The 11,498-nt window shown below is 37.3% G+C and overlaps 1 non-coding gene across 1 annotated transcript; it reads left to right on the plus strand.

The window, feature by feature from the left end:
- The first annotated feature begins 11,129 nt into the window (after positions 1-11,129).
- Positions 11,130-11,236, plus strand: LOC149011545 (small nucleolar RNA R71). The gene has a single exon (XR_016174841.1). It is a non-coding gene; the product is annotated as a small nucleolar RNA R71 (small nucleolar RNA).
- Positions 11,237-11,498: the final 262 nt, after the last annotated feature.

Genomic DNA, 11,498 nt, shown 5'->3' on the forward strand with positions numbered 1-11,498 from the left:
TGTAGATCGCCCCTTATCACGATCATCACAATAGCTAGCATCCACATAGCCTTGAATTTGCTCTCCACCTTTGCTAAATGTGATAGAGTAGTCACTTGTGCCTCTCAAATATCTAAGCACCCATTTTGCCGCCTTCTAATGCTTCTTTCCGGGATTTGCCATAAACCTACTCAACACACCAACCGCATGAGCAATATCCGGCCTAGTGCACTCCATTAGAAACATCAAGCTCCCAACTAAACTGGCATAAGGGTATTTTGACATCTTGGTCTTTTCATCTTCCGTATTTGGGCTATCATTGGAAGATAATTTGAAATGTGATCCCAATGGAGTTGAAACCGCCTTTTCTTTACACTTGCCAAACTTCTTAAGAATTTCTTCACAAAAGACTTTTGTGAAAGTGATAAAGTCCCATTCATTCTATCTCTTTGAATCTCAACTCCAAGAATTTGTTTGGCTTGACCAAGATCCTTCATTTCAAACCTCTTGCTCAAACATCCTTTGAGCTCTTCAATTTTAGCTTTATCCTTGGACACCAAGAGCATGTCATCCACATATAAAACTAAAATCACATATGAACCATCATCAAAGAACTTAATGTATAAACAATGATCATATTCACTTCTTTTGTAACCAAGACTTAAAATGAAGGAGTCAAAAGTTTTGTACCATTGTCTTGAAGCTTGTTTAAGTCCATATAAGGACTTCCTCAACTTGCACACGAGCTTCCCTTTGCCTTTCTCAACAAATCCTTCCGGTTGCCTCATGTACACCTCTTCAAGAAGATCACCATGCAAAAACGTTGTTTTTACATCCATTTGTTCAAGCTCCAAGTCATGTACAGCAACAAGTCCAAGCACCAATCTAATAGTCACCAACCTCACAACCAGGGAAAAGACTTCAAAGAAATCTATACCTTCCTTTTGTGCAAAGCCTTGGGCAACAAGCCTTGCCCTATACCTTTCCACCTTGCCATTCACCCCTCTCTTGAGTTTGTACACCCATTTACAACCAATGGCTTTTCTTCCCTTTGGCAATCCCACCAAATCCCATGTCTTATTCTGTTGAAGTGCTTGAAACTCTTCATTCATTGCATCCTTCCAATGCTTTGCATCATGCGCATTTATGGTGTTAAGAAATGTACTTGGTTCTTCATTTAAAGCCACCAAAGCTCTAAGAGTATTTGGATCAACACAATCCTTGTACCTTTTCGGCAAACGAGTTTGTCTTGTTGGCCTTCCTCCCAAAGGTATCACAATTTCTTCTTCAACACCAACCGGTATTTCTTCTTGAATTTCTCCTTGTACATCTTGATTATCAAGATCTATAACATCTTCATCATGAGCATCCTCATTTGAAGAACTTGTAGGTTGCATGTGAAATTCATGGGTATCCTCAACAATTGATTTTTTTTCATCACATTTCTTTTCCACCCCCTTAATCAACATAGATGATTCATCAAAATGTATATCACGACTTATAATGATCTTATGGATACTTGGATCCCATAACCGATACCCCTTCACATTCTTACTATATCCTACAAAAATACACTTCTTAGATTTTGGATTAAGTTTGCTCATTTGACAATTTGGAATCAAAGCATATGCATCACATCCAAAAATTTTCAAATCCGAATAATCACAAGGAGTTACATGCCATACCTCATTTGGAGATTTTCCACCCAAAGTCATTGAAGAAGACCTATTCACAAGATAGCATGCCGTCAACACCGCTTTGGCCCACAGTTCTTTCTCCAAGTTTGCATTGCTAAGCATTGCCCGAACCCTCTCCATCAATGTTCTATTCATGCGTTCTGCCACTCCATTTTGTTGTGGAGTATGCACAACCGTATGATGCCATACAATTCCTACTTCCTTGCAAAAATTACCAAATTCATTCTTTGCATATTCCATTCCATTATCCGTCCTCAAAACTTTGATGCTCCTACCGGTTGTTTTCTCCACCTCAACCTTGAAGTTCTTGAATGCCATTAACACATCACTCTTTGACTTGAGAATTGTCACCCATACTTTCTTGAAAAATCATCAATGAAAGTAAAAAAGTATTGAGCACCACCATAAGAAACATCCGGTGATGGACCCCAAACATCCGAGTGAATATAATCAACAATCCCTTTACTTGTGTGCTACCCGCTTTAAAAGCCCTTCTATGATGCTTCCCATAGACACAATGCTCACAAAATTCTTTCTTTAAAAAAAATTCAGATTTGGGATAAGTTTCTTTTCCATCAAAATTTTCATACCTTTTTCACTCATGTGCCCAAGTCTTCGATGCCACAACCTAAGAGGAACATCTCCTTTGTCAACCGCCACATTGGCAACATCATCAACAATGGATCTACCCAACAACTTGTACAAGAGACCAACCCGGATTCCCTTCATGATAACAAGAGCACCTCTTGAAACTTTGAGGATTCCATCTCCTCCGGAAAATTTACAACCTTCCTTCTCCAAAGTAGATAAAGAAATCAAACCTTTTGTCATATCCGAAACATGTCTAACATTTTCAAGTGTGCGAACAATACCATCAAACAGCTTCAAGTGTACCGATCCAATGCCAAGTGTTCTACTAGATGAATTATTCCCCATCTTCACCAATCCTCCTTCACATGACTCATATGTGCTAAACCAAGATTTGTGTGGGCACATATGATGTGTAGCACCGGTGTCAAGAACCCAATTTTGGTGAAATTCCGAATTGCAACCCGCTATCAACACTTCATCTTCGATAACACTAGATGTGGTAGCCACAACTTGATTTGCCTCCTTAGAATGTTCACCAACAATCTCTTTACCTTTTTCATTTCCCGAATTAAAACCATTTTTCTTTCTTTTGGAACAATTCTTTTTAAGATGTCCACTCTCTCCACAAAACCAACAATTATACTTGCCATCATGCCCCTTGGATTTAGAACGATGTCTTGACTTGCTTCTTGAATAACCCTTTGAAGAATCATGACGTTCTTTGCTTTTACCCCTTGTCATATTAGCTTCCAAACCCACCTCCATAGAACTTCCCAATGAAGCCTTTTTCCGGAGTTCATCGGCAAGTAATGTACTACAAACCGAATCAAAGTCAAGAATCCCCCTTACTACAACTTAGGGTCGTTACTAAATGATCATAAGATTCCGGTAGAGTGCAAAGTAAAATCACCGTCTTATCTTCATCCTTCATCTTTTCTTCAACACTTTCCAATTGACAAAGTATATTGTTAAACTCATTCAAATGATTAGAAATATTTGAACTATCCTTCATTCTTAAAGAAAATAATTTTCTCTTCAAGAAAATAATTTTCTATTCAAGAAAATTCTATTTGTGAGAGATTTTGTTTGGTAGATGCTTTCCAACTTTGACCACAAATTTGCCGTCGATTTTTCATGTGTAATATTAAATAAAACTTCATTGGACAAGCTCAACCGAATAGTAGACATGGCTTTGAGATCCATCTTTTCCCAATCATCATCTTTCATTCCCTCCGGTTTTTTATCTTTTCCCAACAATATTTTGTGACAACCATTTTGAATTAACAAATCTTTCATCTTCATTTTCCATAGCTCAAAATTTGTCTTTCCATCAAATGGCTCCACCCTAAATGTATGAGCACTCATTGTCTTCAAAATAAATGCACAAAACTTTTGCTCTGATGCCAATTGTAGAAACCAAGACCCAATCCAAGGAACCGGATGATTAAGCAAATCACCCAAATGAACAAAATAAACCAATGATCTTGTGCAAATAAATTGAAAGACAATCACAAAGCAAATAAACAACAAATCACTACAAGAATGAAAGAGAAATGCAAACAACACACAAGAATTTTACGTGGTTCACTAACCCGAAATATTCGAGATTAGCTACATCCACAAGGAGGGATTTCACTATTTTAATCTTCAAAATAGTACAAGATTTGAGAATAATACAATATTACCACAACCGGTCACACCACCACTCAAACCTCCTTGAAAACACCCTTCCACCTTAAGCTCTTGAAGAAAACCCTTCAATCCAAGCTCAAGCTTCAATCGAATTGCAATGGAGAGAATACAAGAGAGAAGAGAACCCTTTTTTTGCAAAACCACAAAAAGAAGAAGACTAACTAAAGCCAATCCCGTTTTTGGACAAAACCCACTTTAGAAGTCATTAGAAACTCTCTTTTTTTCCCTCCATTTACTTCTCCCAAGGCGCTCTTAATGATACCAAACACCTACCCATGTTAAACACTAAGTGGGACCTACCAAATTCAAAATTTGAACTTAAACAAAAATAAAGTGATTTTCATCACTAAACTCAACAAAGTCTTTGAACTTTAGTTAAATTTATTATCCTATTTTTCTAAGCTTTCAGTTTAGGTTAGAGACCGAAATTTCATTTCATTCTCTTACCAAAAAAAAAAAAAAAAAGAATCTTAGTTATTCTTTTTACCCAAAAAAGAAAAAAGAAAATTTGTATTTGTTCTGTTGCATTGTGCTGTCGCCAGAACCTTACACTTTGTGGAAACTAAATTCAGTCATTGTTCATTTTTAGGCTGCAAAGTCTGGTTTTCTCTAAGAGTTTTATCCTTCTCACGTTGAGTTTGATTCTCGTGTTGATACTACGGCGTTTGGATACTAATTCATTACTCCTTGTTTTTCTTCTAGATGTCCTACTCAAGAGCAGGAAGGTAGTCATTTTCTTACTGCTCTAGATTCTTCTTTCGCATTTATGTTTATGCTCATTGTTATTGAATTTATGTTCTTTTCAATATATTTTTGTGGGTTTCTATTTCGTTATAGATAAAGGGGAACACCCCAAATGAGGGTTTGGATTGTATTAAAGATACGTTTGATGTTGCCATTGATGGGGTTTTGAGAAGATTCAGTGAGCATTTGGAGGTATAGATGGTAAGAACTAATAATGGCAAGCAATGATTCCCCAGGCCCAGATATGGATATGGAATGAGAGATGGGAAAGGGAACAGATATGGAATTATAGGATGAGATTTTGGATGTCGATCATTTATAGATGGATTCAATTAGTGAGGAGCTACGGTCTCTTGGAGCTCTACTGCAGAATTAATTTTCATCTATTAGTGATTCTACTCAGCACAGAATCATCTTCTTCTTTCTTTTTTTCCTTTTTTCCAGCTGCCTGATAGTGGCTACCAGTGGTTCTCTTCTTTCCCAATGGATGATTCCTTCTATGCAAAGCAAATAGCACCTTCACGGATCTTCTGCGTTTATGAGGAGGTTATTTCTAACATTCCTTGATCTATGAGTGTCTGTTTCTTTTTTTTTGTTGCTAGAATGATGTGGTGTAGTAGCTCAATAGTTCAAAAAAGTAAATTATGTAATATTGTAGCTTCAGTTTGCTAAGTCTGTGCTTTCTTGGCCAATTGACATCCTTCCCAGACAATATATCATCTTTTTTGCCCGTTCCCCATTATTAACAGCCCCCTTCCTTCCCCCTTCATCGTACGCCCAAAATAGAAGGTTTTGGGTTACATTTTTCATTGATAAAGTGACATGTTTCTTAGAACTTGGATGAATATGTTTGTTATCCACACCACCATACAGACTAGAATATGCACTTTCAGCTTTTTTAATCTTGGTTTCCATAGATCATAGGTGTCCTATGTCCAGTTCCCTTTTTGGATTGCATAGGAAAGTTAGCACCAACAAACACATGTAGAAGTGAATCTCAAAGCATTCAAAAATGTACAAAATCGAACATGAAGAGTATATGCATTATACTGTCCTTGCAAGTTGAACAGTCAACTACTCAGAAATTCACCTGCTTGCCCTTGAGATCAAAGAACAATTCAGGCTTCCTATTCCAAGGCAATCAGACCAAACACTGTTTCCATCTTTTGATCATACACAAGAATAGATCAATAGAGACACAGAGAGTTTAAACAAGCTTTTCATTAATAAAATTTATATGTCTGACGCTTGTCTACTTGGCAACCTTATAAAAAAGATTGCAAAAACAGAACCCTAAACTAAAAAGGGAAGGCCTAACCCAATTCATAACTGTTGCTTGTGTACGAAGATGTTACGCAAGTGCACGTGTTGCAATCAAGTAATAAATGATAAGTAGAGTATCGATCCCACGGAGAATTCTATCCTTAACTTTCAATGTAAAAGTAAAATTGATTTAAACGAGATTAACAAGGTTGATTTGTGATTGACTAACTAAATAACTAAATGACAAGTAATAAAACTAAGGAACTAAAATGGAGATTAAACAATAGAAGGAACTTAGTGAGTGAAAAAAGTGTTGGGAATCAAGTTTCCCCTCCCTTGAATTGTATAATGCAAATACTAAAGTAATACTACAACCCCAAAATATATCAAGAACTTGGAATGAATAGCAATATGGTATTTTTCAATACACATAAGCTAACATCCTAAATCAACATCTGCATATTCCTATGAAGAATTGAAATATGAATGCAACTTAAACCCAATCCAATCAATGGTAATGTGAGGTAATTGGGTATTCCTACCAACCTACTAATTAACACAAACTAATTAAAGATTATGCTAACTCACAAAATTCAACAAACATCTAGACTGCATTAACTTTCCAGCTAACTCAATCATAACAATCGTTTATGAAAAATCAATCAAGAACCGAAATTAATCAATATATAATATGCTGAATTCATTGATAATAAGTTGGATTGCAATAAAACTAAATAACACATGATAGATACATCTCAAAATTCAAGTTTAGGCACTACTATCATCCCAACACAGCAAGGATTTAGCCCATAACAGAAATCAAATATATAGAAATAAGTATAGTTATCATTAAGCTAGAAAATAAGAAGATAGAGTTATAAAAATGAAAAGAAACTAAAGCTTCAATGCTTCCACAAGAGCTCCAGCTTTCTTCTCCAGCAGATCAGCAACTCCAGCAACTCTCCTTGCTTCCTCATGAGACCAGCCTTGGTTCTATCTTCTCTCCTCTCAGCCGTGTATTCTCTCTTGCCTCCTTCTCCTCCTTTGTCTCTCTTTCCTCTATAAATGTATTCAATCATTAGGGTAGAACCTGGCCATAGGATTAGAACATTCCTCCTGAGATCAAAGGCTGAGAACCATCATGTATTTACAAGAATAATGTCCACTTAAGTTAGCCATTTCTGGTCATTTCCATTTGAATTGGATCTTAGAATATTCTGCTCCGTTGCTGTAGCAATGCTGCAGCAAAGTTCAAGGACAGCTTCTTCTCTTATTATGGCTCTATACCTACATTTTTCAAGAGAAAGAGAAACAATTAAATTCATCCACAAATCTGAAGAGAAATTCATGTAACAATGACAATAATGAACTAAACAAGATGCAACATGTTAAGACTAAATAAAACAACATCTAATGAATACTATCACTAAAACAAAGATAAAATACTCCAAAATCAAGCCATCTCAAGTATAAAGTTACCAATCTTAATTCTATTTCATAGAGTTATCACTCCCCCAAACTTAAGACATTGCTTGACCTCGAGCAATAAAGACAAGTGAAAATACCAACTAACTACTAATGAAAGCATTAAGAGATCAAAAGAAAAGAAAAGTAGATAACTTGGCTTAATCATGCAATAGGATAGGTGTAAGATAGAAGTTGCCTCTCAATCTTTTTCTAATTTTTTTTTGATCCAACACGTCTGGCCAATAAATCTTAGATGTCATACTTTACTCATCAGGATGCTCACACTGTGTGTGTGAAAGTTAAGAATCTTGCCTCAGATTACCCTAGTCCAGGTGAATCATGGTCCTCAAGTTTAGTTCATTGATCTAATATGTTGACCAAATGATTACCTCTCCACTAATTAGGGATCTATATCATTTTACACCCCCAAGAACTTGATGCATACTATTTAGAGCATTTGACTCCCAAACTTATTTTTTATGAAGCATTTTTTTTATCATGTTGTCATCCTGCCTTTTTACGCGAATATCGCTCATTTGTGATGAAGATACCTAGTTATTCAACAAGATCACAAACAAGAGTGCCTTGCATGCTCATATTCCGGGCCACTGTTGGCATAAAAAATACACATGGGTTACATGCATATTCCCGGTTACTAGGTTGCCCAAAACAATGGAACATTATTCTCTTGTTCTTCTTCTTCTTCTTCTTTTCTTTCTTTCTTTCTTTTTTTTTTTTTTTTCATGCTCATATTTCAGGCCACTGTTGACGTAAAAAATACACATGGGTTACATGCATATTCCTGGTTACTAGGCAACCCAAATCAACAGAGCATTATTCTTTTGGGGAAGGGAAGGGGTCAAACCTCAATCAATATTCGCAATGCACAGGGTTCTTGGAAACACCCAAATGGGGACCCCTAATGTGTAAGTCTCAAGGTTCTCGTGCAACCAATTCTAAAATCCTAAAACTCTCACATTGATCCAACTTTTCCCAGGTTCTCCAGAGCTTGAAACATGACTTGGTGCATCAATAATATGGCATCACAGAAATGAGTAAATGCAGACATCAGATCATTATAACAGACTTGTGCTAAGATTTCCAACAAAATCAGATTAAGAGGCACTGACATTCTCATTCATTAACAACCATCCAAATTACATGACAAGCCAGATTAACTACACAAAACATCTACTCGAAAACTGAACAGCAACTCTAAAACGGGACAGCAACTCACAAATATAAAACTGGACAGCATATGCAGCATTTAAAGTAAACCACAAAAGAAAGTTAAAGAAAAATTAAGCAACTAAAAACATCTATAAAATAAAGATGACCATACCCCCAAGCATACCCCCAAACTTAAGATGAGCAGTGTCCCCACAGCGAAAGAAAGAAAAATAAAGTAATGGGAAAACAGAGAAAAAAAAAAAAAGAGAACAAGACTTCCCTGAACCAGCTACGGATCTGTTGCATCATCATGAATGTGAACACTTAGCTGATGTAAAGAGGGAGTGCAACTGGAGCAGCCCTAAGCACACAGAAATCGAATACAACATTGGTGCAGCAAGGTTAGACAACGGCAAAGGAAATCAAAGAAGGAAAGTGAGAGGAAGATAGGTGAAGAAGGTAGCACAGAGGTTGGCAAAGGTGGGTAACAGTTAGTTTTTTTTTTTTTGGTGGGTTTTGGTTTTAAAAATGAGGGGTTTAATGGGTTTGGGTTGGTATTGGTTTAAATTGGGTTGAGTCAGTATGGGTCAGCAATGGTTTAGGAGAGATTTAGAAGTGTAGAAACGATGGGTTGGTTGGGTTTGAGGTTAAACCGGGTCAAGTGAGTGGTTTTATCCTCACTGTGGTGTTGCTGCAGCATTTCTACAGCAACGAACACAGAATGTAATTTTCAACAGAGAATGTAAGACCCGTAGCTAGCTGAAAAATCTTTGTTGTAGTGTTGCTGCAACATCGCTACAACAACGAACACAAAATACAATTTGTAGCAGAGAATGCCAGACCCGTAGCTATTAAACAAAACTTTGTTGCAGCAAATCTGTGACAAAGATAGTGAATTCTCCTGGGTACTGCCACATGCTATGTTCAGCAGTTGGGTTTACTACCCAATATGGCAAAACAACCACTCAATCTCTTTGTGTTCCCCACACTCCCTGCACATCAAAAATACATGTCATCAAGTCATCTTCCAATTTTATTATCAAGTGAAGATAAACAAAATTGGAAACTACCCACTAACTTTATTAAACACCTAATGAACTAATAACCAAAAACATAACTAAAAACAATGAAATTGGGTTGTCTCCCTTTTTAAGCATCTTGAAGGATGATTGAAGATTTGTCACACTACAATGGTGCACCCCAATAATGCTTGATCCACTGCATGCTCTAGTTCCCAAGGCCATTTCATGATTTCTTCTTGTGCACCTTCCATAATTGGACTCAAACTTCTTTGCTGCTTCACATACCTGTTGCAACATTTCTGCAACCAAATTTTAAGCTTGTACACTGAAGGATTGATCCCGTTGATCTCTACTATACTCCATCCCATTGCTCTTCTACACTTCTTTAGCACTTCAAGTAGCATATCCTCCTGCTCCTTTGTTAGCAGTGTTGAAACAAAAATATGGAGTGTTTTGGCTGCATCCAAATGGGCATATGGGCATACTGAGAGTGTTTTGAAAGAGGTGTGAACTCTAACATAGGTGGCTCTTCAATTGATGGTTTAGGGGCTTTAGTTTCAAGCTCAGATAATACAAGAGACTCAAATCTACTCCCACTCAATGCCTTAGCTGGTCTTGCTTCTAACCAATCCATATATCTACTTGCTTCATCATCCACTTGTTCAATTTCTATTGCCAATGAAAGCTCTAGTGGATTTTTAAGACACTCTGTCTCCAACTCTTCGGAAACCAGCTCTTCAATGATATCCACAACAAAGCACTCTTCTATTGCATCTGGAGATCTAGGATTTTTTGTATCCTTAGCAATGATCCTTGAGATCGATTACTTAAAGCACTAGCCAGCTGTCCAACTTGATTCTCCAAATTTCTCAATGAAGATGCTTGACTCTGAATCATTGCATCATTCTTTGCCATATACTCCTTCAATAGAAGCTCTATTGATGAAGAGGGTTCCATAAACTGAATTTTCACTTGCTGTTGAGCACTTGGGAGCTGATGAGGTCGAGGTGGGATGGAAGATTGGCCTACATTCTGTCCTTGAGCATTCCAAGAGTAATTAGGGTGCTGCCTCCAACCAAGATTATAGGTGTTGGAATATGGGTTATTGGCATTGCTGAAATTACCAACATAGTAAGCAAATTCTGGGTTAGATGGACATCTATCAAAGACATGCTCCCCACCACAATATGTACACGAGATTGCTGTATTTTGTTGAGTTTGTATAGCTGCAGCCAGGTTTACGGATGTTAACTCCCTAGTTAGGGATGACACTTGTGCAGTTAAAGCTGTCCCTGCATCTAACTCATAAATCCCTGCCGCTCTCTTATTTGCAGCACCTCTCTCAGCTGGCCATTGGTAGTTGTTGTTGGCCAGTCTCTCCAAGATCTCATAAGCTTCACTGTAAGACTTTGCCAATATAGCTCCATTTGCTGATGCATCCACTATGGATCGAGTTTGTCCACTTAAACCATGGTAGAAACTCTCCATTTGAATCCAATGAGGAGTACCATGGTGAGGACATTTACGCAAGAGCTCCTTAAATCTTTCCCATGCTTCATGCAAAGATTCACTATCCAGTTGTTGAAAACTAGTGATATCATATCTAAACTTGGCATTCTTTGTTGCAGGGAAGTACTTCATCAAGAACTTCTCTACTAAATCATTCCATGTGGCTACTGATTGTGGAGGTAAGGAGTTCAACCATGCTCTTGCTCTATCCCCAAAATGAGTAAGGGAATAGCTTCAATCTCAAGGCTTCTTCAGTTGCTCCAGGTATCTTGAAAGAGTCACTTACTTCCATGAAGAGTCTAAGATGGAGATGAGGATCTTCTGTTGGCATTCCACTGAACTGTCCTATAGTCTGAAGCATTTG

Source organism: Hakea prostrata, chromosome 7 (assembly GCF_041222555.1).
Source record: "Hakea prostrata isolate BN-2017 chromosome 7, UWA_Hpros_2, whole genome shotgun sequence".
In the NCBI taxonomy this organism is placed as follows: Eukaryota; Viridiplantae; Streptophyta; class Magnoliopsida; order Proteales; family Proteaceae; genus Hakea; species Hakea prostrata.